The 26,021-nt window shown below is 39.8% G+C and overlaps 2 protein-coding genes and 10 non-coding genes across 18 annotated transcripts in view; 7 read left to right on the forward strand and 5 right to left on the reverse strand.

Moving 5' to 3' along the window:
* LOC114643699 (zinc finger protein 502-like) overlaps positions 1-26,021 on the forward strand; it is a 58,977-nt gene that overhangs the window by 14,456 nt on the left and 18,500 nt on the right. The window lies entirely within an intron of this gene.
* Positions 2,443-26,021, forward strand: part of LOC127527735 (transposon TX1 uncharacterized 149 kDa protein) — a 47,612-nt gene continuing 24,033 nt past the window's right edge. The window contains exon 1 of one of the 4 annotated variants that reach the window (XM_051927417.1): positions 2,443-2,756. The gene's annotated coding sequence lies outside the window, so the exon portion shown is untranslated. Of the gene's footprint in view, positions 2,757-9,494; positions 9,865-10,064; positions 10,269-20,730; positions 21,128-26,021 lie in introns of those variants that run through there. The other 3 variants (XM_051927418.1, XM_051927415.1, XM_051927414.1) reach the window with 3 other exon arrangements.
* Positions 5,632-5,792, forward strand: LOC114643301 (U1 spliceosomal RNA). The gene has a single exon (XR_007935206.1). It is a non-coding gene; the product is annotated as a U1 spliceosomal RNA (small nuclear RNA).
* LOC114643300 (5S ribosomal RNA) lies at positions 6,479-6,597 on the reverse strand. The gene has a single exon (XR_003714756.2). It is a non-coding gene; the product is annotated as a 5S ribosomal RNA (ribosomal RNA).
* Positions 12,736-12,896, forward strand: LOC127528059 (U1 spliceosomal RNA). Its single transcript, XR_007935207.1, has one exon. It is a non-coding gene; the product is annotated as a U1 spliceosomal RNA (small nuclear RNA).
* On the reverse strand, positions 13,575-13,693 carry LOC127528075 (5S ribosomal RNA). The gene has a single exon (XR_007935217.1). It is a non-coding gene; the product is annotated as a 5S ribosomal RNA (ribosomal RNA).
* LOC127528045 (U1 spliceosomal RNA) lies at positions 14,629-14,792 on the forward strand. Its single transcript, XR_007935194.1, has one exon. It is a non-coding gene; the product is annotated as a U1 spliceosomal RNA (small nuclear RNA).
* On the reverse strand, positions 15,471-15,589 carry LOC127528079 (5S ribosomal RNA). Its single transcript, XR_007935223.1, has one exon. It is a non-coding gene; the product is annotated as a 5S ribosomal RNA (ribosomal RNA).
* On the forward strand, positions 16,523-16,686 carry LOC127528046 (U1 spliceosomal RNA). The gene has a single exon (XR_007935195.1). It is a non-coding gene; the product is annotated as a U1 spliceosomal RNA (small nuclear RNA).
* LOC127528085 (5S ribosomal RNA) lies at positions 17,360-17,478 on the reverse strand. The gene has a single exon (XR_007935228.1). It is a non-coding gene; the product is annotated as a 5S ribosomal RNA (ribosomal RNA).
* LOC127528071 (U1 spliceosomal RNA) lies at positions 23,612-23,778 on the forward strand. The gene has a single exon (XR_007935212.1). It is a non-coding gene; the product is annotated as a U1 spliceosomal RNA (small nuclear RNA).
* LOC127528042 (5S ribosomal RNA) lies at positions 24,455-24,573 on the reverse strand. Its single transcript, XR_007935191.1, has one exon. It is a non-coding gene; the product is annotated as a 5S ribosomal RNA (ribosomal RNA).

Here is a 26,021-nt window from a genome sequence, read left to right on the forward strand (position 1 = left end):
GGAGACGAGAGTACGGAGAGGATGGAGTGGAAAGAAACGGAAAAAAAGATAAACAAAAAAAACGGGTTTTGGAGGTTAAGGAACCTGTCAATGGAAGGGAAGGTATTGTTGATGAAGGCAGTTATAATCCCAAAACTATCTTACTTAGCAAATCTTAATATTTTCTTTGGTGGAAAAAAAAACAAGAATTATAAGAAAGTGTTTTGTGTTTCTATGGGGGTCAAAATGTGAAAAATTAGCAAGGAGGAAGGTAATGAAAAGAAGAGAAAATGGAGGGAAAGAGGTTCCGAATATAGAAAGGGAGTTGGCCTTAAGACACAGCAACTGTTGTTAATATGCGTTAAATAAAATGGGGAAATTAGCAGACATGATCAGATATCTGCTAGGCTTACCTGGCAGGGGAGATACCATTGGTTCTTTTCTGTCAGGTGTAGGGAGCGCCCCACGGCCTCGGATCCAGAGCGGGGTAGGTTGGCATGTCCACCACCCTTTTCTCTGCTTCCCTTGGTGCGCGGCAAATTAAAATTTCACAGAAAGAAGATGGCGGAAGTAATTGATCGTGGCAGTTGGAGTGGCAGAATGGAAATGGAAAACAAACAAGCAGATCTACCTGAACCTGGTAGTGGCGGCGGTGAGAGAACTTTATCACGGATACCTATTGATGGAAGGGAGAGGAAGAACGTGGTTCGTTTTGAGTTGAAAGAAGAACAGATGGATCGTGCAGAATTTAGCAAGGAGGTGCTACAAAAAACGTTACAAAAGTTCACTCCGGGTGAGAGAGACTTTCTTTCTGCCTTCCCTGGGAAAACTACCTTTGAAGTGGTTTTTAAGAATAGGAGTTTATATGACAAGTGTGTCAGAAATGTGCAGAAAGAAAAAAGAGGTGAATCAGAACCTAAAAAGGTTTTTGATATTACCTCTGAGTGATAGACTAGATAAGAAAGTCAATGTAATTATGTATAGTGAGAAGGTAGAAATTCAAGATATATCTACGTGGTTATTGCAGTTTTGCAAAGTTAAAACTAGCATGCAAATGACAGATGAGGATGGGATAAAAAATGGCCTGTATAAGTTTGACGTAGTTCTGAAGAGGGAGAGTGAAACAGATAGAGTCGTACACATGCCTCCGGTTATACAAATTGGTGTTGTAAGAGGACACGTCTTTTACCCTGGGCAACCCCAAGTATGTAGGAGGTGTGGTAAAGAGGGTCATAAGGTGATAGACTGTAATACAATTAAGTGTAGAATTGCAAAGAGGAGGGACACAGCACAAGACAGTGCAGAAGACCGATAATATGTAATTTATGTGGACAGGAGGTTTCATGCCTTTAAGGATTGTCCTGTCTCCTATGCCAATGTTGTAAAAAACAAATAATACGAGAGACAGTTATTGCACTTTTAGATGAAGAAGAAAAGAAGGAAGTGCAGAGTAATGAAACACCAGTGACTAACTTGAGGACATAAGAAGAAACAGAGGGCCTTAAGTATGGAAGAAAAGGGTGAGAGAAGATTAGAAGGAGAAGTGATGAAAGATGGAGAAGAGAGTGATATTTTTGCACTTATAGAAGGAAAAACAGAACAAGACATAGAGAGAAGAATGGAGCAGTGTTCCTCTGTTTGCTGCTGTTACATTCTTCTTTGCTTTTTTGTCTGCTTTTCTCTCTGTTTTCCACTCCTCCACTCCTTTCATTCCTGTCGTTGTGAGAAACCCTTCCATGTCTCTGGATTCCAGATAGGAGGGATTTGCTCCCCATTCCTAGACGTTTTCGTCCCCTTCATCACCCTTTCTAGTGTTACCTGGTGACAACAGGTCTGGCCCCCTTTTCTTTTGTAACATTGGGTTTACTTGTGTCATCCCAATATTTTCTTTCCTATCATCCTGCCCTGTGCTTTCTGTTTGCACATGCTGAGGTGATTGGCATAAAAGTGCAGATCCACCTAAAATCTCCATGACCTCTTCAGTATGGAACAATATGTGGAAAACAGAGAAAAGCAGACAAAAAAGCAAAGAAGAATGTAACAGCAGCAAACAGAGGAAAAATAGGAGGTGAGGTAAAACAAAATACCGGAAAGAAAAATAAAAGTTAAAATAGTAACAATAAACGTAAGGAGTATTAAGAGAAAGGAGAGGAGGAGAATAATTTTCTCCTTCTGAAGGATATCCCTGCAGATATTATTTGTTTACAAGAGTGTAGTTTACCATATGAAAAATTGTATGAAAAGTATGTGAAGGATTGGAAAGAAGGTAACTCAGTATTTTCAGGAACGAATGAAAAATAAAATATAGGGTATAGGGGTATTAATAAAGAATAAGGAGATAGAAATAAAAGGATCTGAAGAAATTATAAAAGGAGATTAATGAAAGTAAAACTGGTTTAAAGGAAGTAATACAATGAATATGATAAATGTATACGCACCCAACAACGCCAGTCCAGAGAATGGAAATATTCAGATGCTTAGAAATTACAATGGCAAATGAAAAAAATCTAATTGTTGTTGGTGATTTTAATTGTTCAACTGAACAAAAAAATAAAGAACAACAAATGGATAAATCATCAAAAAAACTAGGAGAAATTGTTAAAGATTGTGAAATGATAGATGTATTTAGAAAATTGAAACGTAAAGAAAAAGGGGTTACGTGGAGAGGAGCAGGAAAAAAATCCTCTCGAATAGATTATATTTTTACAGATAAGACCTATGAACCAAAGAAATGTAAATTGCAGCCAGTGTTTTTTACTGATCATTGTATGTTGAAGGTGGAAGTAGAAAAAGGGAGTGATGACGAGCCCAAAGACTTCCAATGGAAGTTGAATGTAAAAATGTTAGAGGACAAGAAAATAAGAGAGGAGTATAAACAGTATTATAAAGGATGGACAACTTTAAAAGAATGGTGTGGGACACAAAGAGAGTGGTGGGAGCTAATGAAGAAAAATACAAAAGAGTTTTTCCAAAAAAAAGGCAGAGAACAGAGCAAAAAAGAGAAGGAAGAAATAAAAAGATTTCAGGAAAATCTTGAACAAGAATATAGTAGAGAAGATTATAATGAAACACAGATACGAATAATAAAACAAGAACTAGAACAATTATTCAGGAAAAAAGAAGAAAAAATAAAATTTCAAAGTAGAGTTAGAGAACAAGAAGAAGGAGAAAAGTGCTGCAGATATTTTTTTAAGAAAAAAAAGGAGAGGAGGAAAAAATTAAGAATGGAAGAAATGATGGATAAAAATGGAGACATCCAAAAAGGAAATAAAGAAATAATGGAAATAGTTTTAAATCATTATAGAGACGTGTATGGAAAAAAAGAGATTGAGAATGAGTATATCGATAATATAAAAAAAAAAATAGATCGATTTTATACAGAAGAACAAAGAAAAATGTTATGTCAGGAAATAAAAATGGAAGAAGTTGAAGCAGCGGTAAAAATGTGCAGCAGAGGAAAAACACCAGGGATAGACGGCTTACCGATCGAATTTTATTTGACCTTTTGGGAGATTTTAAAAAATGATGTACTGGTCTTGTTTATGGAAATTTTAAAACAAGGAGAAATGACAAATACAATGAAAAGTGGAGTGATAACGCTTATTCCTAAGCAGGATGACAAAAAAGAGGTTAAAAATTGGAGGCCAATCACATTACTTTGTCAGGACTACAAAATACTGACAAGAGTCATGGCAAACCGTTTGAAAGAATACGTGGGGGATATAATAAAAGAAGAACAGGCTTGTGTGGTACAGGAGAGGAGCGCTGCAGAAAATCTGTGTGTGATAAGAGACTGCATTAGCGCAATGAAGGAAAAAAAGTTGGATGTAGGGTTAATCAACTTAGATTTGGAAAAAGCTTTTGATAAGGTCGCACATAAGTATATGTGGAAGGTAATACAAAAAATGGGAGTGCCAGAAGAATTTGTGGGATGGCTAAAGGCAATATATAATGGAATAGGAAGTAGAATAAAAGTAAACAACAGACTGACGGAGGAAATAAAAGTTGAATGTGGAGTACGGCAAGGGTGTCCTTTGTCAGCAGTCCTATTTGTGTTAAGTATTGAGCCTTTGTTGAATATGATAAGAAATGACAATAATATAAGAGGAATTGAAGTTCCGGGAAGTGGAGGCCAGCAGATAAAATTGTTTGCTTATATGGATGACATCACAGTATTAATAAGGGACGCTTGGAGTGTAAAGCAAATAATAGAACACACTGAAAGTTTTTGTAGGGCCTCAGGGTCAAATTTAAACTTAAAAAAATGTGAATGTAGGATATGGGGAAAATGGAAAGAAGAACCAAAAGAAAAGATAAGACTTACGGATAAGGTGAAAGTACTTGGGATTACTTTTGGAGATGTCAACACAGAAAAGGAGGAATGGAAGGGAATGTTAAACCAGATCAATCAAAAAATAGGGTTCTGGAGTTTGAGACATTTGACAATGGAAGGGAAAATATTGTTGGTTAAAGCAATCATTCTACCGAAATTATCATATTTAGCAACTGTTTTTTATCCGCCAAAGAAAATACTAAAAAGGATTTTAAGAACTTGTTTTGTATTTCTGTGGAATTCAAAGTGCGAAAAACTGGCTAGGAAACAGGTAATGAAGACCAAAGAAAATGGAGGTAAAGGATTTCCAAATATTGAAAAGGAGTTGGAACTAAAACATACAGCAACGGTGGTGAATTTGGCAATAAATAAAAGAGGAAAATTTGCAGATATGTCGAGATATTTACTAGGGACGGAACTAAGAAAAGCGAAACTGTTAAAAATAACTAATAACAGACCTATGGCGTTTAATGTGCCAAAACACTATAAGATTATAAAAAAATGTTTACAAGGGTATGAATGGGAGGGAGGAGATTCAAAAATGTGGGGAAAAAAAAGAGAATTAAAGAAATACATAGAAAAAAAGGAAACAATGAGGAAAATTCAAGCACTTACGGAGGAGCAAGTAAGAAAAGTGTGGCAACAAACGTCAAATAAAGAATTAACAAATAGACAAAAAGATTTGGGGTGGATGATAGTAAATGAAATTTTATCAACGAATACATTTATGTACAAAAGGAGAGTGGTTAAAAGTAAAATGTGTCCAAGAGACAATTGTTTAGAAGCAGAGACTGCAGAGCATGTATTCTGGAACTGCAGATATGCACAAGAGGTGTGGAGATATGTGGGAAGGGAATGGAAAGGGGATTTAGAGATTGAAGATATTACAAAAGAAGGTGTACTATATGGTTTGGTGGGAAAGGAGCTAAATGAAAAAATGTCAATAAGGCAATGGAAAATGGTTAGTGTCATAAAAGAAAATATGTGGTGGTTTAGGAATGAATTAGTAATACATAATAAGAAAATAACAATACAAAGACTGTTACAGAGATGTGAAAAAGAGATACGGGAGGAATGGAAGATAAAAGAAGAAGCAGAAAGAAATAAAAATACATAGAAAAAAAGGTAAAGATTCTTAATATAAAGTATAAAAAAAAAAAAAAAATTGTTGTGTCACGGTGGTGAAATGGTGATGGGTTACAGTGGATTAGCAAATTGGCCAGACATTGTGTGTGTGCTCAAAGCTAAGAAACTGAAAAGAAAAATTAAATGTAAGTGAAAAAAGGACAAGCAAAATAGTGTTTGTTCTCAGTAATGGAATTTAGACATGGAAGAAAAAAAAAAAAAAAAAAAAAGGTTCTCCCAGGGCGAGGCTCATCCATTGCACTCCGGGTGTGCTGACCCCTGCGATTTCCCCAAATGCGGGAAACTCGACTGCATAATTTGTGGTAGTGGGGGACTGCGTTCGCGCTCTCCCCTGATAACTTTGGTTTAAAAGACAGACTGAAAAAGCTTTTTATCTTTTCGTTGTGGAGTGGAAACTGGTTGTTTGGGTGAAAATGAAGCAGGAGCCAATGAGACAACAGCAGAAGTGGGACATCAAAGTGATAGTAATACTAATAATACATTTTATTTATATAGCGCCTTTCCCATGAGCAAGGTACTTAAACCTGTGATAAATACAGAAGATCCTAAAGATTATTTATTTATTTAAAGGAAACCCCCCCCAAAAAATAATGATAAAAAAATATTCATTTTAATTGATTAATTAATTAATTAATTAATTAATAATTTAGTTATTGAATTTATATAAAGGAAACTCCCCCCTATAAAAAAAAAAAAATGATAAGAAATTGATTGATTATTTATTTATTTATTTATTTATTTCTACCTACCCACATGTGTACCATTACTGCATTATTAATATTTTTAAGTTCTCTCACCTCCTTTGACAGCAGCATGGAACAGTGAGTGATGTGAAGAGAATAAAGTGGAGAGAAGTGGAACTGAGTGCACTTTCTTTCTTTCATCCATCCATCCTTTTTGTGCAACTTTACTTATTTCAAGCTGCTTTACTTGCTGCCAAGTGCCAACTTTCTGACACGGGTGAAAGGAGGAAAAGAAAAAGACAGCGAAAAGGGTGACCCCTGCTGGCAGAAAAGCAAAAGCTTACAGCACTCGGTATTCCCAGGCGGTCTCCCATCCAAGTACTAACCGAGCCCGACCCTGCTTAGCTTCCGAGATCGGACGAGATCGGGCGTATTCAAGGTGGTATGGCCGTAAACGAAAGCGGCAAGTTTTTCTCTCCCCATATAGGCAAGGTTGGAAGCCCTCTTTACTAAACGACAGCCCAATGTTTTTTTTTTTTATTTATTTTATTTTCTGTTTTATTTCTCCCCTATCTTTCTTCCATTTTTATTCTTTCTTTTGAAATTTTCAGAATGATTTTTGAATTTGAATGTTCTTTATCCTTTATGCTGGACCCCTTCTGTCGGCTCTCTCGCTGTCGCCGACCAAATCCCGCCACCCACGTTTATGTATAGATAGATAGATAGAGAGATAGATAGATAGAGAGATAGATAGATAGATAGAGAGATAGAACGTGAGGCATCTTCCAGAAACAGCCGGCAACCTCGTGTCCATCCTAACGTGGAATCCCACAGTGGCATCAAAGGGCAAGCACCGGCTCTCGTCTCGGACGGGTACGCAGCGCTGCCCCGCATCTCCCTTCCCCGAAGGTGCTTTGCTGCTGTGCGCGAGCGCCCACGCCGAGGGGTTCTTTCTCTCTCTCTCTCTCTCTCTCTCTCTCTCTACGGAAAGCAGGGTCGCCTTCCTCTTTCGCAGATTTGCCTCCAGCCGCCTGTCCACGCTGTTGGGCGGCTGTTTCTCATTCAGCGTCCCGCCCAGTGTCTACCCCTTCTGTTTCTCTTCCAGCCAATAAGCTCCAGAGATGGGTGGCTGGTTTGCATAAGAGCGAAGTGCACCTCGGGTTCTTCTGCCGAAACCTGTCTAATCAAGGAGGTGAGGTCGGTGCAACCCCATCATCCGGGTCACGGAGCACAGGGGCGTCAGGCCAGCTGCTCGCTCGTGCGCATGCGTGCTCTGGAGGCCGATGGAGCCCGAAGCAGGCCGAAGGAGCCCGAAGGACCACGAAGGTTCGAGGACGGCGGGGCACGTCGCCCGCCGGCGAGCGATGAAGCCGCGGAAGAGGGAGGTTGAGCGCCGGGCTGTACAACTCATACTTACCTGGCAGGGGAGATACCTTTGGTTCTTCGCTGTCAGGTGTAGGGAGCGCCCCACGGCCTTGGATCCAGAGCTGGGTAGGTTGGCTTGTCCACCACCCTGTTTTTCTGTTTCCCTTGGTGCGCGGCGAATTCAATTTTTAGGAGAAGGATGGCGGAAATGGTGTTACTTGGTGGTTCCAACAGAAGAATGGGAGCGGAGAGAGAAGATGGATCGGAAGTTGGAAGAGGAGGAGGAAGACCAGCATCACGGATTCCTATTGATGGGAGAGAGAGGAGAAACGTGGTTCGTTTTGAGCTTAAGGAAGAACAAATGGAGAGAAAAGAGTTCAGTATTGAGGTTTTGCAGAAGACTTTAAAGTTCATCCCTGGTGAGATTGATTTTCTATTTGCCTTTCCAGGAAAAACTACTTTTGAAGTGGTTTTTAAGACAAGATATTTGTATGACAAATGTGTGCGAACAGTAGAGAGGGAGAAAGAGGTGAACTTGATTTTGGATAAATTTTTGATCGTCCCATTGAGTGATAGACTTGACAAAAAAGTAAATGTTATCATGTATACAGAAAAAGTTAAAATTCAAGATATTTCCACGTGGTTATTGCAGTATTGTGATGTCAAGACTAGTATGCAGATGACGGATGATGACGGTATTAAGAATGGGCTGTATAAATTTGATATAATTTTGAAGAAAGAGAGGGACACAGATCGGGTGATACACCTGCCCCCCGTTATACAGATTGGAGCAGTGAGAGGACATGTGTTCTATCCTGGCCAGCCTCAAGTGTGTAGGAGGTGTGGTAAGGAGGGTCACAAGGTTTTGGAATGCATAGTAGTAAAATGTCGGAACTGTAAAGAAGAAGGACATAGCACCAGGGAATGTAGAAAACAAATAATTTGCAATTTATGTGGACAGGAGGCACATGCCTTTAAGGACTGCCCTGTCTCATATGCGAATATTGTTAAAGTAAATAAGACTGATAAAGTCATAGCACTGTTGGATGAAGAATCAGAAGAGGAGATGGAAGGGGAAGAAAGGCAGAGAGAGGAAAAACTAGGAGGTGAAAGGAGAACAAATGGTAAAGAAGATCCAGAACCGACAACCGGAAAGATGGAGGAAGAAAAAGAAGAGGTAAAGAGTTGTGGAGAGAGTGATGTGTGGAATTTTATGGAAGACAAGACAGAAAAAGACAGTGCTGAAAGCAGGATTGACCAGTATTCGCAGGATATACTCTTCCACACGGAAGAAATAATGGAAATATTGAGTGGCACTGCAAGTGTATGCCAATCACCGGCAAAGGAGATGGTAGAAAATATAGTGCAGGAGAAGATGAGAGAAGAAATGGGGGAAATGAAAATCAACCCCACGTTACAACGGAAACGGGGCCCTGACTTACTATCTCCAGGAAATTCTGGAAAGGTGGAAGAAATGGAGAAAATATGCCAAGAATGGGGAACAACACCATCCTTTTTAGAAACTAAAGATATGGAAGGGTTCCTGTCCACAACAGGAATGAAGGGAGTAGAGGAATGGAAAGTAGAGAGAAAAGGCACAAAAAAAGCTAAGAAAAATGCAGCGGGAGTAAATAAGGGGAGAATAGAAGGGGAGGTAGAAAAAAACACTGGGAAGAAAAAATGAAATTGAAAATAGTAACAATTAATGTCAGAAGTATCCAGAGGAAAGAGAGGAGAAGAATTGTTTTTTCTTTTTTGAAAGATATTTCGGCAGATGTTTTTTGTTTACAAGAATGCAGTTTACCGGGCGAAAAATCGTATGAAAAGTATGAAAAGGATTGGAAAGAAGGTAACTCAGTATTTTCAGGAACGAATGAAAATAAAAGTGCAGGAATAGGGGTATTAATAAAGAATAAGGAGATAGAAATAAAAGGTTCGGAAGAAATTATAAAAGGGAGATTAATGAAAGTAAAACTGGTAAAAGGGAATAATACTATGAATATGATAAATGTATATGCACCAACAACATCAGTCCAGAGAATGGAAATATTCAGATGCTTAGAAATTACAATGGCAAATGAAAAAAATCTAATTGTTGTTGGTGATTTTAATTGTTCAACTGAACAAAAAAATAAAGAACAACAAATGGATAAATCATCAAAAAAACTAGGAGAAATTGTTAAAGATTGTGACATGATAGATGTATTTAGAAAATTGAAACGTAAAGAAAAAGGGGTTACGTGGAGAGGAGCAGGAAAAAAATCCTCTCGAATAGATTATATTTTTACAGATAAGACCTATGAACCAAAGAAATGTAAATTGCAGCCAGTGTTTTTTACTGATCATTGTATGTTGAAGGTGGAAGTAGAAAAAGGGAGTGATGACGAGCCCAAAGACTTCCAATGGAAGTTGAATGTAAAAATGTTAGAGGACAAGAAAATAAGAGAGGAGTATAAACAGTATTATAAAGGATGGACAACTTTAAAAGAATGGTGTGGGACACAAAGAGAGTGGTGGGAGCTAATGAAGAAAAATACAAAAGAGTTCTTCCAAAAAAAAGGCAGAGAACAGAGCAAAAAAGACAAGGAAGACATAAAAAGATGGCAGGAAAATCTTGAACGAGAATATAGTAGAGAAGATTATAATGAAACACAGATACGAATAATAAAACAAGAACTAGAACAATTATTCAGGAAAAAAGAAGAAAAAATAAAATTTCAAAGTAGAGTTAGAGAACAAGAAGAAGGAGAAAAGTGCTCCAGGTTTTTTTTTAAGAAAATAAAGGAGAGGAGGAAAAAATTAAGAATGGAAGAAATGATGGATAAAAATGGAGACATCCAAAAAGGAAATAAAGAAATAATGGAAATAGTTTTAAATCATTATAGAGACGTGTATGGAAAAAAAGAGATTGAGAATGAGTATATCGATAATATAAAAAAAACTATAGATTGCTTTTATACAGAAGAACAAAGAAAAATGTTATGTCAGGAAATAAAAATGGAAGAAGTTGAAGCGGCTGTCAAAATGAGCAGCAAAGGAAAAACACCAGGGATTGACGGCTTACCGATCGAATTTTATTTGACCTTTTGGGAGATTTTAAAAAATGATGTACTGGTCTTGTTTATGGAAATTTTAAAACAAGGTGAAATGACAAATACAATGAAAAGTGGGGTGATAACGCTTATTCCTAAGCAGGATGACAAAAAAGAGGTTAAAAATTGGAGGCCAATCACATTACTTTGTCAGGACTACAAAATACTGACAAGAGTCATGGCAAACCGTTTGAAAGAATATGTGGGGGATATAATAAAAGAAGAACAGGCTTGTGTGGTACAGGAGAGGAGCGCTGTAGAAAATCTGTGTGTGATAAGAGACTGCATTAGCGCAATGAAGGAAAAAAAGTTGGATGTAGGGTTAATCAACTTAGATTTGGAAAAAGCTTTTGATAAGGTCGCACATAAGTATATGTGGAAGGTAATACAAAAAATGGGAGTGCCAGAAGAATTTGTGGGATGGCTAAAGGCAATATATAATGGAATAGGAAGTAGAATAAAAGTAAACAACAGGCTGACGGAGGAAATAAAAGTTGAATGTGGAGTACGGCAAGGGTGTCCTTTGTCAGCAGTCCTATTTGTGTTAAGTATTGAGCCTTTGTTGAATATGATAAGAAATGACAATAATATAAGAGGAATTGAAGTTCCGGGAAGTGGAGGCCAGCAGATAAAATTGTTTGCTTATATGGATGACATCACAGTATTAATAAGGGACGCTTGGAGTGTAAAGCAAGTAATAGAACACACTGAAAGTTTTTGTAGGGCCTCAGGGTCAAATTTAAACTTAAAAAAATGTGAATGTAGGATATGGGGAAAATGGAAAGAAGAACCAAAAGAAAAGATAAGACTTACGGATAAGGTGAAAGTACTTGGGATTACTTTTGGAGATGTCAACACAGAAAAGGAGGAATGGAAGGGAATGTTAAACCAGATCAATCAAAAAATAGGGTTCTGGAGTTTGAGACATTTGACAATGGAAGGGAAAATATTGTTGGTTAAAGCAATCATTCTACCGAAATTATCATATTTAGCAACTGTTTTTTATCCGCCAAAGAAAATACTAAAAAGGATTTTAAGAACTTGTTTTGTATTTCTGTGGAATTCAAAGTGCGAAAAACTGGCTAGGAAACAGGTAATGAAGACCAAAGAAAATGGAGGTAAAGGATTTTCAAATATTGAAAAGGAGTTGGAACTAAAACATACAGCAACGGTGGTGAATTTGGCAATAAATAAAAGAGGAAAATTTGCAGATATGTCGAGATATTTACTAGGGACGGAACTAAGAAAAGCGAAACTGTTAAAAATAACTAATAACAGACCTATGGCGTTTAATGTGCCAAAACACTATAAGATTATAAAAAAATGTTTACAAGGGTATGAATGGGAGGGAGGAGATTCAAAAATGTGGGGAAAAAAAAGAGAATTAAAGAAATACATAGAAAAAAAGGAAACAATGAGGAAAATTCAAGCACTTACGGAGGAGCAAGTAAGAAAAGTGTGGCAACAAACGTCAAATAAAGAATTAACAAATAGACAAAAAGATTTGGGGTGGATGATAGTAAATGAAATTTTATCAACGAATACATTTATGTACAAAAGGAGAGTGGTTAAAAGTAAAATGTGTCCAAGAGACAATTGTTTAGAAGCAGAGACTGCAGAGCATGTATTCTGGAACTGCAGATATGCACAAGAGGTGTGGAGATATGTGGGAAGGGAATGGAAAGGGGATTTAGAGATTGAAGATATTACAAAAGAAGGTGTACTATATGGTTTGGTAGGAAAGGAGCTAAATGAAAAAATGTCAATAAGGCAATGGAAAATGGTTAGTGTCATAAAAGAAAATATGTGGTGGTTTAGGAATGAATTAGTAATACATAATAAGAAAATAACAATACAAAGACTGTTACAGAGATGTGAAAAAGAGATACGGGAGGAATGGAAGATAAAAGAAGAAGCAGAAAGAAATAAAAATACATAGAAAAAAAGGTAAAGATTCTTAATATAAAGTATAAAAAAAAAAAAAAAAAAAAAAAAAAAATGTTGTGTCACGGTGGTGAAATGGTGATGGGTTACAGTGGATTAGCAAATAGGCCAGACATTGTGTGTGTGCTCAAAGCTAAGAAACTGAAAAGAAAAATTAAATGTAAGTGAAAAAAGGACAAGCAAAATAGTGTTTGTTCTCAGTAATGGAATTTATTAAGAAAAAAAAAAAGGTTCTCCCAGGGCGAGGCTCATCCATTGCACTCCGGGTGTGCTGACCCCTGCGATTTCCCCAAATGCGGGAAACTCGACTGCATAATTTGTGGTAGTGGGGGACTGCGTTCGCGCTCTCCCCTGATAACTTTGGTTCAAAAGACAGACTGAAAAAGCTTTTTATCTTTTCGTTGTGGAGTGGAAACTGGTTGTTTGGGTGAAAATGAAGCAGGAGCCGCAGAGACAACAGCAGAAGTGGGACATCAAAGTGATAGTAATACTAATAATAAATTTTATTTATATAGCGCCTTTCCCATGAGCAAGGTACTTAAACCTGTGATAAATACAGAAGATCCTAAAGATTATTTATTTATTTAAAGGAACACCCCCCCCCAAAAAATAATGATAAAAAAATATTCATTTTAATTGATTAATTAATTAATTAATAATTTAGTTATTGAATTTATATAAAGGAAACTCCCCCCTATAAAAAAAAAAATGATAAGAAATTGATTCATTATTTATTTATTTATTTATTTATTTCTACCTACCCACATGTGTACCATTACTGCATTATTAATATTTTTAAGTTCTCTCACCTCCTTTGACAGCAGCATGGAACAGTGAGTGATGTGAAGAGAATAAAGTGGAGAGAAGTGGAACTGAGTGCACTTTCTTTCTTTCATCCATCCATCCTTTTTGTGCAACTTTACTTATTTCAAGCTGCTTTACTTGCTGCCAAGTGCCAACTTTCTGACACGGGTGAAAGGAGGAAAAGAAAAAGACAGCGAAAAGGGTGACCCCTGCTGGCAGAAAGGCAAAAGCTTACAGCACTCGGTATTCCCAGGCGGTCTCCCATCCAAGTACTAACCGAGCCCGACCCTGCTTAGCTTCCGAGATCGGACGAGATCGGGCGTATTCAAGGTGGTATGGCCGTAAACGAAAGCGGCAAGTTTTTCTCTCCCCATATAGGTAAGGTTGGAAGCCCTCTTTACTAAACGACAGCCCAATGTTTTTTTTTTTTTCTGTTTTATTTCTCCCCTATCTTTCTTCCATTTTTATTCTTTCTTTTGAAATTTTCAGAATGATTTTTGAATTTGAATGTTCTTTATCCTTTATGCTGGACCCCTTCTGTCGGCTCTCTCGCTGTCGCCGACCAAATCCCGCCACCCACGTTTATGTATAGATAGATAGATAGATAGATAGATAGATAGATAGATAGATAGATAGATAGAACGTGAGGCATCTTCCAGAAACAGCCGGCAACCTCGTGTCCATCCTAACGTGGAATCCCACAGTGGCATCAAAGGGCAAGCACCGGCTCTCGTCTCGGACGGGTACGCAGCGCTGCCCCACATCTCCCTTCCCCGAAGGTGCTTTGCTGCTGTGCGCGAGCGCCCACGCCGAGGGGTTCTTTCTCTCTCTCTCTCTCTCTCTCTCTCTCTCTACGGAAAGCAGGGTCGCCTTCCTCTTTCGCAGCTTTGCCTCCAGCCGCCTGTCCACGCTGTTGGGCGGCTGTTTCTCATTCAGCGTCCCACCCAGTCTCTCCCTCTTCTATTTCTCTTCCAACCAATAAGCTCCCGAAATGGGTGGTTGGTTTGCATAAGAGCGAGGTGCACCTTGGGTTTGCTGGCAAAACCTGTCTAATCAAGGAGGTGAGGTCGGTGCAACCCCATCATCCGGGTCACGGAGCACACGTGCGTCAGATCTGCTGCTAGCTCGTGCGCACGCGCGCGTGCTCCGGAGGCCGATGGAGCCCGAAGCAGGCCGAAGGAGCCCGAAGGACCACGAAGGTTCGAGGACGGCGGGGCACGTCGCCCGCCGGCGAGCGATGAAGCCGCGGAAGAGGGAGGTGGAGCGACGGGCTGTACAACTCATACTTACCTGGCAGGGGAGATACCATGATCACTAAGGTGGTTCTCCCAGGGCGAGGCTCATCCATTGCACTCCGGGTGTGCTGACCCCTGCGATTTCCCCAAATGCGGGAAACTCGACTGCATAATTTGTGGTAGTGGGGGACTGCGTTCGCGCTCTCCCCTGATAACTTTGGTTCAAAAGACAGACTGAAAAAGCTTTTTATCTTTTCGTTGTGGAGTGGAAACTGGTTGTTTGGGTGAAAATGAAGCAGGAGCCGCAGAGACAACAGCAGAAGTGGGACATCAAAGTGATAGTAATACTAATAATACATTTTATTTATATAGCGCCTTTCCCATGAGCAAGGTACTTAAACCTGTGATAAATACAGAAGATCCTAAAGATTATTTATTTATTTATTTAAAGGAACACCCCCCCCCAAAAAATAATGATAAAAAAATATTCATTTTAATTGATTAATTAATTAATTAATAATTTAGTTATTGAATTTATATAAAGGAAACTCCCCCCTATAAAAAAAAAAATGATAAGAAATTGATTGATTATTTATTTATTTATTTATTTCTACCTACCCACATGTGTACCATTACTGCATTATTAATATTTTTAAGTTCTCTCACCTCCTTTGACAGCAGCATGGAACAGTGAGTGATGTGAAGAGAATAAAGTGGAGAGAAGTGGAACTGAGTGCACTTTCTTTCTTTCATCCATCCATCCTTTTTGTGCAACTTTACTTATTTCAAGCTGCTTTACTTGCTGCCAAGTGCCAACTTTCTGACACGGGTGAAAGGAGGAAAAGAAAAAGACAGCGAAAAGGGTGACCCCTGCTGGCAGAAAGGCAAAAGCTTACAGCACTCGGTATTCCCAGGCGGTCTCCCATCCAAGTACTAACCGAGCCCGACCCTGCTTAGCTTCCGAGATCGGACGAGATCGGGCGTATTCAAGGTGGTATGGCCGTAAACGAAAGCGGCAAGTTTTTCTCTCCCCATATAGGCAAGGTTGGAAGCCCTCTTTACTAAACGACAGCCCAATGTTTTTTTTTTTTTCTGTTTTATTTCTCCCCTATCTTTCTTCCATTTTTATTCTTTCTTTTGAAATTTTCAGAATGATTTTTGAATTTGAATGTTCTTTATCCTTTATGCTGGACCCCTTCTGTCGGCTCTCTCGCTGTCGCCGACCAAATCCCGCCACCCACGTTTATGTATAGATAGATAGATAGATAGATAGATAGATAGATAGATAGATAGATAGAACGTGAGGCATCTTCCAGAAACAGCCGGCAACCTCGTGTCCATCCTAACGTGGAATCCCACAGTGGCATCAAAGGGCAAGCACCGGCTCTCGTCTCGGACGGGTACGCAGCGCTGCCCCGCATCTCCCTTCCCCGAAGGTGCTTTGCTGCTGTGCGCGAGCGCCCACGCCGAGGGGTTCTCTCTCTCTCTCTCTCTCTCTCTCTCTCTCTCTACGGAAAGCAGGGTCGCCTTCCTCTTTCGCAGCTTTGCCTCCAGCCGCCTGTCCACGCTGTTGGGCGGCTGTTTCTCATTCAGCGTCCCACCCAGTGTCTTCCTCTTCTATTTCTTTTCCAACCAATAAGCTCCCGAAATGGGTGGTTGGTTTGCATAAGAGCGAGGTGCATCTTGGGTTTGCTGGCAAAACCTGTCTAATCAAGGAGGTGAGGTCGGTGCAACCCCATCATCCGGGTCACGGAGCACACGTGCGTCAGATCTGCTGCTAGCTCGTGCGCACGCGCGCGCGCGCTCCGGAGGCCGATGGAGCCCGAAGCAGGCCGAAGGAGCCCGAAGGACCACGAAGGTCCGAGGACGGCGGGGCACGTCGCCCGCCGGCGAGCGATGAAGCCGCGGAAGAGGGAGGTGGAGCGACGGGCTGTACAACTCATACTTACCTGGCAGGGGAGATACCATGATCACTAAGGTGGTTCTCCCAGGGCGAGGCTCATCCATTGCACTCCGGGTGTGCTGACCCCTGCGATTTCCCCAAATGCGGGAAACTCGACTGCATAATTTGTGGTAGTGGGGGACTGCGTTCGCGCTCTCCCCTGATAACTTTGGTTTAAAAGACAGACTGAAAAAGCTTTTTATCTTTTCGTTGTGGAGTGGAAACTGGTTGTTTGGGTGAAAATGAAGCAGGAGCCGCAGAGACAACAGCAGAAGTGGGACATCAAAGTGATAGTAATACTAATAATACATTTTATTTATATAGCGCCTTTCCCATGAGCAAGGTACTTAAACCTGTGATAAATACAGAAGATCCTAAAGATTATTTATTTATTTAAAGGAAACCCCCCCCCAAAAAATAATGATAAAAAAATATTCATTTTAATTGATTAATTAATTAATTAATTAATAATTTAGTTATTGAATTTATATAAAGGAAACTCCCCCCTATAAAAAAAAAAATGATAAGAAATTGATTCATTATTTATTTATTTATTTCTACCTACCCACATGTGTACCCTTACTGCATTATTAATATTTTTAAGTTCTCTCACCTCCTTTGACAGCAGCATGGAACAGTGAGTGATGTGAAGAGAATAAAGTGGAGAGAAGTGGAACTGAGTGCACTTTCTTTCTTTCATCCATCCATCCTTTTTGTGCAACTTTACTTATTTCAAGCTGCTTTACTTGCTGCCAACTGCCAACTTTCTGACACGGGTGAAAGGAGGAAAAGAAAAAGACAGCGAAAAGGGTGACCCCTGCTGGCAGAAAGGCAAAAGCTTACAGCACTCGGTATTCCCAGGCGGTCTCCCATCCAAGTACTAACCGAGCCCGACCCTGCTTAGCTTCCGAGATCGGACGAGATCGGGCGTATTCAAGGTGGTATGGCCGTAAACGAAAGCGGCAAGTTTTTCTCTCCCCATATAGGTAAGGTTGGAAGCCCTCTTTACTAAACGACAGCCCAATGTTTTTTTTTTTTTCTGTTTTATTTCTCCCCTATCTTTCTTCCATTTTTATTCTTTCTTTTGAAATTTTCAGAATGATTTTTGAATTTGAATGTTCTTTATCCTTTATGCTGGACCCCTTCTGTCGGCTCTCTCGCTGTCGCCGACCAAATCCCGCCACCCACGTTTATGTATAGATAGATAGATAGATAGATAGATAGATAGATAGATAGATAGAGAGATAGAACGTGAGGCATCTTCCAGAAACAGCCGGCAACCTCGTGTCCATCCTAACGTGGAATCCCACAGTGGCATCAAAGGGCAAGCACCGGCTCTCGTCTCGGACGGGTACGCAGCGCTGCCCCGCATCTCCCTTCCCCGAAGGTGCTTTGCTGCTGTGCGCGAGCGCCCACGCCGAGGGGTTCTTTCTCTCTCTCTCTCTCTCTCTCTCTCTCTCTCCGGAAAGCAGGGTCGCCTTCCTCTTTCGCAGATTTGCCTCCAGCCGCCTGTCCACGCTGTTGGGCGGCTGTTTCTCATTCAGCGTCCCGCCCAGTGTCTACCCCTTCTGTTTCTCTTCCAGCCAATAAGCTCCAGAGATGGGTGGCTGGTTTGCATAAGAGCGAAGTGCACCTTGGGTTTGCTGGCGAAACCTGTCTAATCAAGGAGGTGAGGTCGGTGCAACCCCATCATCCGGGTCACGGAGCACAGGGGCGTCAGATCTGCTGCTAGCTCGTGCGCATGCGTGCTCTGGAGGCCGATGGAGCCCGAAGCAGGCCGAAGGAGCCCGAAGGACCACGAAGGTTCGAGGACGGCGGGGCACGTCGCCCGCCGGCGAGCGATGAAGCCGCGGAAGAGGGAGGTTGAGCGACGGGCTGTACAACTCATACTTACCTGGCAGGGGAGATACCTTTGGTTCTTCGCTGTCAGGTGTAGGGAGCGCCCACGGCCTTGGATCCAGAGCTGGGTAGGTTGGCTTGTCCACCACCCTGTTTTTCTGTTTCCCTTGGTGCGCGGCGAATGCAATTTTTAGGAGAAGGATGGCGGAAATGGTGTTACTTGGTGGTTCCAACAGAAGAATGGGATCGGAGAGAGAAGATGGATCGGAATTTGGAAGAGGAGGAGGAAGACCAGCATCACGGATTCCTATTGATGGGAGAGAGAGGAGAAACGTGGTTCGTTTTGAGCTTAAGGAAGAACAAATGGAGAGAAAAGAGTTCAGTATTGAGGTTTTGCAGAAGACTTTAAAGTTCATCCCTGGTGAGATTGATTTTCTATTTGCCTTTCCAGGAAAAACTACTTTTGAAGTGGTTTTTAAGACAAGATATTTGTATGACAAATGTGTGCGAACAGTAGAGAGGGAGAAAGAGGTGAACTTGATTTTGGATAAATTTTTGATCGTCCCATTGAGTGATAGACTTGACAAAAAAGTAAATGTTATTATGTATACAGAAAAAGTTAAAATTCAAGATATTTCCACGTGGTTATTGCAGTATTGTGATGTCAAGACTAGTATGCAGATGACGGATGATGACGGTATTAAGAATGGGCTGTATAAATTTGATATAATTTTGAAGAAAGAGAGGGACACAGATCGGGTGATACACCTGCCCCCCCGTTATACAGATAGGAGCAGTGAGAGGACATGTGTTCTATCCTGGCCAGCCTCAAGTGTGTAGGAGGTGTGGTAAGGAGGGTCACAAGGTTTTGGAATGCATAGTAGTAAAATGTCGGAACTGTAAAGAAGAAGGACATAGCACCAGGGAATGTAGAAAACAAATAATTTGCAATTTATGTGGACAGGAGGCACATGCCTTTAAGGACTGCCCTGTCTCATATGCGAATATTGTTAAAGTAAATAAGACTGATAAAGTCATAGCACTGTTGGATGAAGAATCAGAAGAGGAGATGGAAGGGGAAGAAAGGCAGAGAGAGGAAAAACTAGGAGGTGAAAGGAGAACAAATGGTAAAGAAGATCCAGAATCGACAACCGGAAAGATGGAGGAAGAAAAAGAAGAGGTAAAGAGTTGTGGAGAGAGTGATGTGTGGAATTTTATGGAAGACAAGACAGAAAAAGACAGTGCTGAAAGCAGGATTGACCAGTATTCGCAGGATATACTCTTCCACACGGAAGAAATAATGGAAATATTGAGTGGCACTGCAAGTGTATGCCAATCACCGGCAAAGGAGATGGTAGAAAATATAGTGCAGGAGAAGATGAGAGAAGAAATGGGGGAAATGAAAATCAACCCCACGTTACAACGGAAACGGGGCCCTGACTTACTATCTCCAGGAAATTCTGGAAAGGTGGAAGAAATGGAGAAAATATGCCAAGAATGGGGAACAACACCATCCTTTTTAGAAACTAAAGATATGGAAGGGTTCCTGTCCACAACAGGAATGAAGGGAGTAGAGGAATGGAAAGTAGAGAGAAAAGGCACAAAAAAAGCTAAGAAAAATGCAGCGGGAGTAAATAAGGGGAGAATAGAAGGGGAGGTAGAAAAAAACACTGGGAAGAAAAAATGAAATTGAAAATAGTAACAATTAATGTCAGAAGTATCCAGAGGAAAGAGAGGAGAAGAATTGTTTTTTCTTTTTTGAAAGATATTTCGGCAGATGTTTTTTGTTTACAAGAATGTAGTTTACCGGGCGAAAAATCGTATGAAAAGTATGAAAAGGATTGGAAAGAAGGTAACTCAGTATTTTCAGGAACGAATGAAAATAAAAGTGCAGGAATAGGGGTATTAATAAAGAATAAGGAGATAGAAATAAAAGGTTCGGAAGAAATTATAAAAGGGAGATTAATGAAAGTAAAACTGGTAAAAGGGAATAATACTATGAATTTGATAAATGTATATGCACCAACAACATCAGTCCAGAGAATGGAAATATTCAGATGCTTAGAAATTACAATGGCAAATGAAAAAAATCTAATTGTTGTTGGTGATTTTAATTGTTCAACTGAACAAAAAAATAAAGAACAACAAATGGATAAATCATCAAAAAAACTAGGAGAAATTGTTAAAGATTGTGACATGATAGATGTATTTAGAAAATTGAAACGTAAAGAAAAAGGGGTTACGTGGAGAGGAGCAGGAAAAAAATCCTCTCGAATAGATTATATTTTTACAGATAAGACCTATGAACCAAAGAAATGTAAATTGCAGCCAGTGTTTTTTACTGATCATTGTATGTTGAAGGTGGAAGTAGAAAAAGGGAGTGATGACGAGCCCAAAGACTTCCAATGGAAGTTGAATGTAAAAATGTTAGAGGACAAGAAAATAAGAGAGGAGTATAAACAGTATTATAAAGGATGGACAACTTTAAAAGAATGGTGTGGGACACAAAGAGAGTGGTGGGAGCTAATGAAGAAAAATACAAAAGAGTTTTTCCAAAAAAAAGGCAGAGAACAGAGCAAAAAAGACAAGGAAGACATAAAAAGATGGCAGGAAAATCTTGAACGAGAATATAGTAGAGAAGATTATAATGAAACACAGATACGAATAATAAAACAAGAACTAGAACAATTATTCAGGAAAAAAGAAGAAAAAATAAAATTTCAAAGTAGAGTTAGAGAACAAGAAGAAGGAGAAAAGTGCTCCAGGTTTTTTTTTAAGAAAATAAAGGAGAGGAGGAAAAAATTAAGAATGGAAGAAATGATGGATAAAAATGGAGACATCCAAAAAGGAAATAAAGAAATAATGGAAATAGTTTTAAATCATTATAGAGACGTGTATGGAAAAAAAGAGATTGAGAATGAGTATATCGATAATATAAAAAAAACTATAGATCGCTTTTATACAGAAGAACAAAGAAAAATGTTATGTCAGGAAATAAAAATGGAAGAAGTTGAAGCGGCTGTCAAAATGAGCAGCAGAGGAAAAACACCAGGGATTGACGGCTTACCGATCGAATTTTATTTGACCTTTTGGGAGATTTTAAAAAATGATGTACTGGTCTTGTTTATGGAAATTTTAAAACAAGGTGAAATGACAAATACAATGAAAAGTGGGGTGATAACGCTTATTCCTAAGCAGGATGACAAAAAAGAGGTTAAAAATTGGAGGCCAATCACATTACTTTGTCAGGACTACAAAATACTGACAAGAGTCATGGCAAACCGTTTGAAAGAATATGTGGGGGATATAATAAAAGAAGAACAGGCTTGTGTGGTACAGGAGAGGAGCGCTGCAGAAAATCTGTGTGTGATAAGAGACTGCATTAGCGCAATGAAGGAAAAAAAGTTGGATGTAGGGTTAATCAACTTAGATTTGGAAAAAGCTTTTGATAAGGTCGCACATAAGTATATGTGGAAGGTAATACAAAAAATGGGAGTGCCAGAAGAATTTGTGGGATGGCTAAAGGCAATATATAATGGAATAGGAAGTAGAATAAAAGTAAACAACAGGCTGACGGAGGAAATAAAAGTTGAATGTGGAGTACGGCAAGGGTGTCCTTTGTCAGCAGTCCTATTTGTGTTAAGTATTGAGCCTTTGTTGAATATGATAAGAAATGACAATAATATAAGAGGAATTGAAGTTCCGGGAAGTGGAGGCCAGCAGATAAAATTGTTTGCTTATATGGATGACATCACAATATTAATAAGGGACGCTTGGAGTGTAAAGCAAGTAATAGAACACACTGAAAGTTTTTGTAGGGCCTCAGGGTCAAATTTAAACTTAAAAAAATGTGAATGTAGGATATGGGGAAAATGGAAAGAAGAACCAAAAGAAAAGATAAGACTTACGGATAAGGTGAAAGTACTTGGGATTACTTTTGGAGATGTCAACACAGAAAAGGAGGAATGGAAGGGAATGTTAAACCAGATCAATCAAAAAATAGGGTTCTGGAGTTTGAGACATTTGACAATGGAAGGGAAAATATTGTTGGTTAAAGCAATCATTCTACCGAAATTATCATATTTAGCAACTGTTTTTTATCCGCCAAAGAAAATACTAAAAAGGATTTTAAGAACTTGTTTTGTATTTCTGTGGAATTCAAAGTGCGAAAAACTGGCTAGGAAACAGGTAATGAAGACCAAAGAAAATGGAGGTAAAGGATTTCCAAATATTGAAAAGGAGTTGGAACTAAAACATACAGCAACGGTGGTGAATTTGGCAATAAATAAAAGAGGAAAATTTGCAGATATGTCGAGATATTTACTAGGGACGGAACTAAGAAAAGCGAAACTGTTAAAAATAACTAATAACAGACCTATGGCGTTTAATGTGCCAAAACACTATAAGATTATAAAAAAATGTTTACAAGGGTATGAATGGGAGGGAGGAGAATCAAAAATGTGGGGAAAAAAAAGAGAATTAAAGAAATACATAGAAAAAAAGGAAACAATGAGGAAAATTCAAGTACTTACGGAGGAGCAAGTAAGAAAAGTGTGGCAACAAACGTCAAATAAAGAATTAACAAATAGACAAAAAGATTTGGGGTGGATGATAGTAAATGAAATTTTACCAACGAATACATTTATGTACAAAAGGAGAGTGGTTAAAAGTAAAATGTGTCCAAGAGACAATTGTTTAGAAGCAGAGACTGCAGAGCATGTATTCTGGAACTGCAGATATGCACAAGAGGTGTGGAGATATGTGGGAAGGGAATGGAAAGGGGATTTAGAGATTGAAGATATTACAAAAGAAGGTGTACTATATGGTTTGGTAGGAAAGGAGCTAAATGAAAAAATGTCAATAAGGCAATGGAAAATGGTTAGTGTCATAAAAGAAAATATGTGGTGGTTTAGGAATGAATTAGTAATACATAATAAGAAAATAACAATACAAAGACTGTTACAGAGATGTGAAAAAGAGATACGGGAGGAATGGAAGATAAAAGAAGAAGCAGAAAGAAATAAAAATACATAGAAAAAAAGGTAAAGATTCTTAATATAAAGTATAAAAAAAAAAAAAAAAAAAAAAAAAAAAAAATTGTTGTGTCACGGTGGTGAAATGGTGATGGGTTACAGTGGATTAGCAAATTGGCCAGACATTGTGTGTGTGCTCAAAGCTAAGAAACTGAAAAGAAAAATTAAATGTAAGTGAAAAAAGGACAAGCAAAATAGTGTTTGTTCTCAGTAATGGAATTTAGACATGAAAAAAAAAAAAAAAAAAAAAAAAAAAAGGTTCTCCCAGGGCGAGGCTCATCCATTGCACTCCGGGTGTGCTGACCCCCTGCGATTTCCCCAAATGCGGGAAACTCGACTGCATAATTTGTGGTAGTGGGGGACTGCGTTCGCGCTCTCCCCTGATAACTTTGGTTCAAAAGACAGACTGAAAAAGCTTTTTATCTTTTCGTTGTGGAGTGGAAACTGGTTGTTTGGGTGAAAATGAAGCAGGAGCCGCAGAGACAACAGCAGAAGTGGGACATCAAAGTGATAGTAATACTAATAATACATTTTATTTATATAGCGCCTTTCCCATGAGCAAGGTACTTAAACCTGTGATAAATACAGAAGATCCTAAAGATTATTTATTTATTTAAAGGAACCCCCCCAAAAAAATAATGATAAAAAAATATTAATTTTAATTGATTAATTAATTAATTAATAATTTAGTTATTGAATTTATATAAAGGAAACTCCCCCCTATAAAAAAAAAAAATGATAAGAAATTGATTGATTATTTATTTATTTATTTATTTATTTCTACCTACCCACATGTGTACCATTACTGCATTATTAATATTTTTAAGTTCTCTCACCTCCTTTGACAGCAGCATGGAACAGTGAGTGATGTGAAGAGAATAAAGTGGAGAGAAGTGGAACTGAGTGCACTTTCTTTCTTTCATCCATCCATCCTTTTTGTGCAACTTTACTTATTTCAAGCTGCTTTACTTGCTGCCAAGTGCCAGCTTTCTGACACGGGTGAAAGGAGGAAAAGAAAAAGACAGCGAAAAGGGTGACCCCTGCTGGCAGAAAGGCAAAAGCTTACAGCACTCGGTATTCCCAGGCGGTCTCCCATCCAAGTACTAACCGAGCCCGACCCTGCTTAGCTTCCGAGATCGGACGAGATCGGGCGTATTCAAGGTGGTATGGCCGTAAACGAAAGCGGCAAGTTTTTCTCTCCCCATATAGGCAAGGTTGGAAGCCCTCTTTACTAAACGACAGCCCAATGTTTTTTTTTTTTTTTCTGTTTTATTTCTCCCCTATCTTTCTTCCATTTTTATTCTTTCTTTTGAAATTTTCAGAATGATTTTTGAATTTGAATGTTCTTTATCCTTTATGCTGGACCCCTTCTGTCGGCTCTCTCGCTGTCGCCGACCAAATCCCGCCACCCACGTTTATGTATAGATAGATAGATAGATAGATAGATAGATAGATAGATAGATAGATAGATAGATAGATAGAGAGATAGAACGTGAGGCATCTTCCAGAAACAGCCGGCAACCTCGTGTCCATCCTAACGTGGAATCCCACAGTGGCATCAAAGGGCAAGCACCGGCTGTCGTCTCGGACGGGTACGCAGCGCTGCCCCGCATCTCCCTTCCCCGAAGGTGCTTTGCTGCTGTGCGCGAGCGCCCACGCCGAGGGGTTCTTTCTCTCTCTCTCTCTCTCTCTCTCTCTCTCTACGGAAAGCAGGGTCGCCTTCCTCTTTCGCAGATTTGCCTCCAGCCGCCTGTCCACGCTGTTGGGCGGCTGTTTCTCATTCAGCGTCCCGCCCAGTGTCTACCCCTTCTGTTTCTCTTCCAGCCAATAAGCTCCAGAGATGGGTGGCTGGTTTGCATAAGAGCGAAGTGCACCTCGGGTTCTTCTGCCGAAACCTGTCTAATCAAGGAGGTGAGGTCGGTGCAACCCCATCATCCGGGTCACGGAGCACAGGGGCGTCAGGCCAGCTGCTCGCTCGTGCGCATGCGTGCTCTGGAGGCCGATGGAGCCCGAAGCAGGCCGAAGGAGCCCGAAGGACCACGAAGGTTCGAGGACGGCGGGGCACGTCGCCCGCCGGCGAGCGATGAAGCCGCGGAAGAGGGAGGTTGAGCGCCGGGCTGTACAACTCATACTTACCTGGCAGGGGAGATACCTTTGGTTCTTCGCTGTCAGGTGTAGGGAGCGCCCCACGGCCTTGGATCCAGAGCTGGGTAGGTTGGCTTGTCCACCACCCTGTTTTTCTGTTTCCCTTGGTGCGCGGCGAATTCAATTTTTAGGAGAAGGATGGCGGAAATGGTGTTACTTGGTGGTTCCAACAGAAGAATGGGATCGGAGAGAGAAGATGGATCGGAATTTGGAAGAGGAGGAGGAAGACCAGCATCACGGATTCCAATTGATGGGAGAGAGAGGAGAAACGTGGTTCGTTTTGAGCTTAAGGAAGAACAAATGGAGAGAAAAGAGTTCAGTATTGAGGTTTTGCAGAAGACTTTAAAGTTCATCCCTGGTGAGATTGATTTTCTATTTGCCTTTCCAGGAAAAACTACTTTTGAAGTGGTTTTTAAGACAAGATATTTGTATGACAAATGTGTGCGAACAGTAGAGAGGGAGAAAGAGGTGAACTTGATTT

Source organism: Erpetoichthys calabaricus, chromosome 5, assembly GCF_900747795.2.
Source record: "Erpetoichthys calabaricus chromosome 5, fErpCal1.3, whole genome shotgun sequence".
In the NCBI taxonomy this organism is placed as follows: Eukaryota; Metazoa; Chordata; class Cladistia; order Polypteriformes; family Polypteridae; genus Erpetoichthys; species Erpetoichthys calabaricus.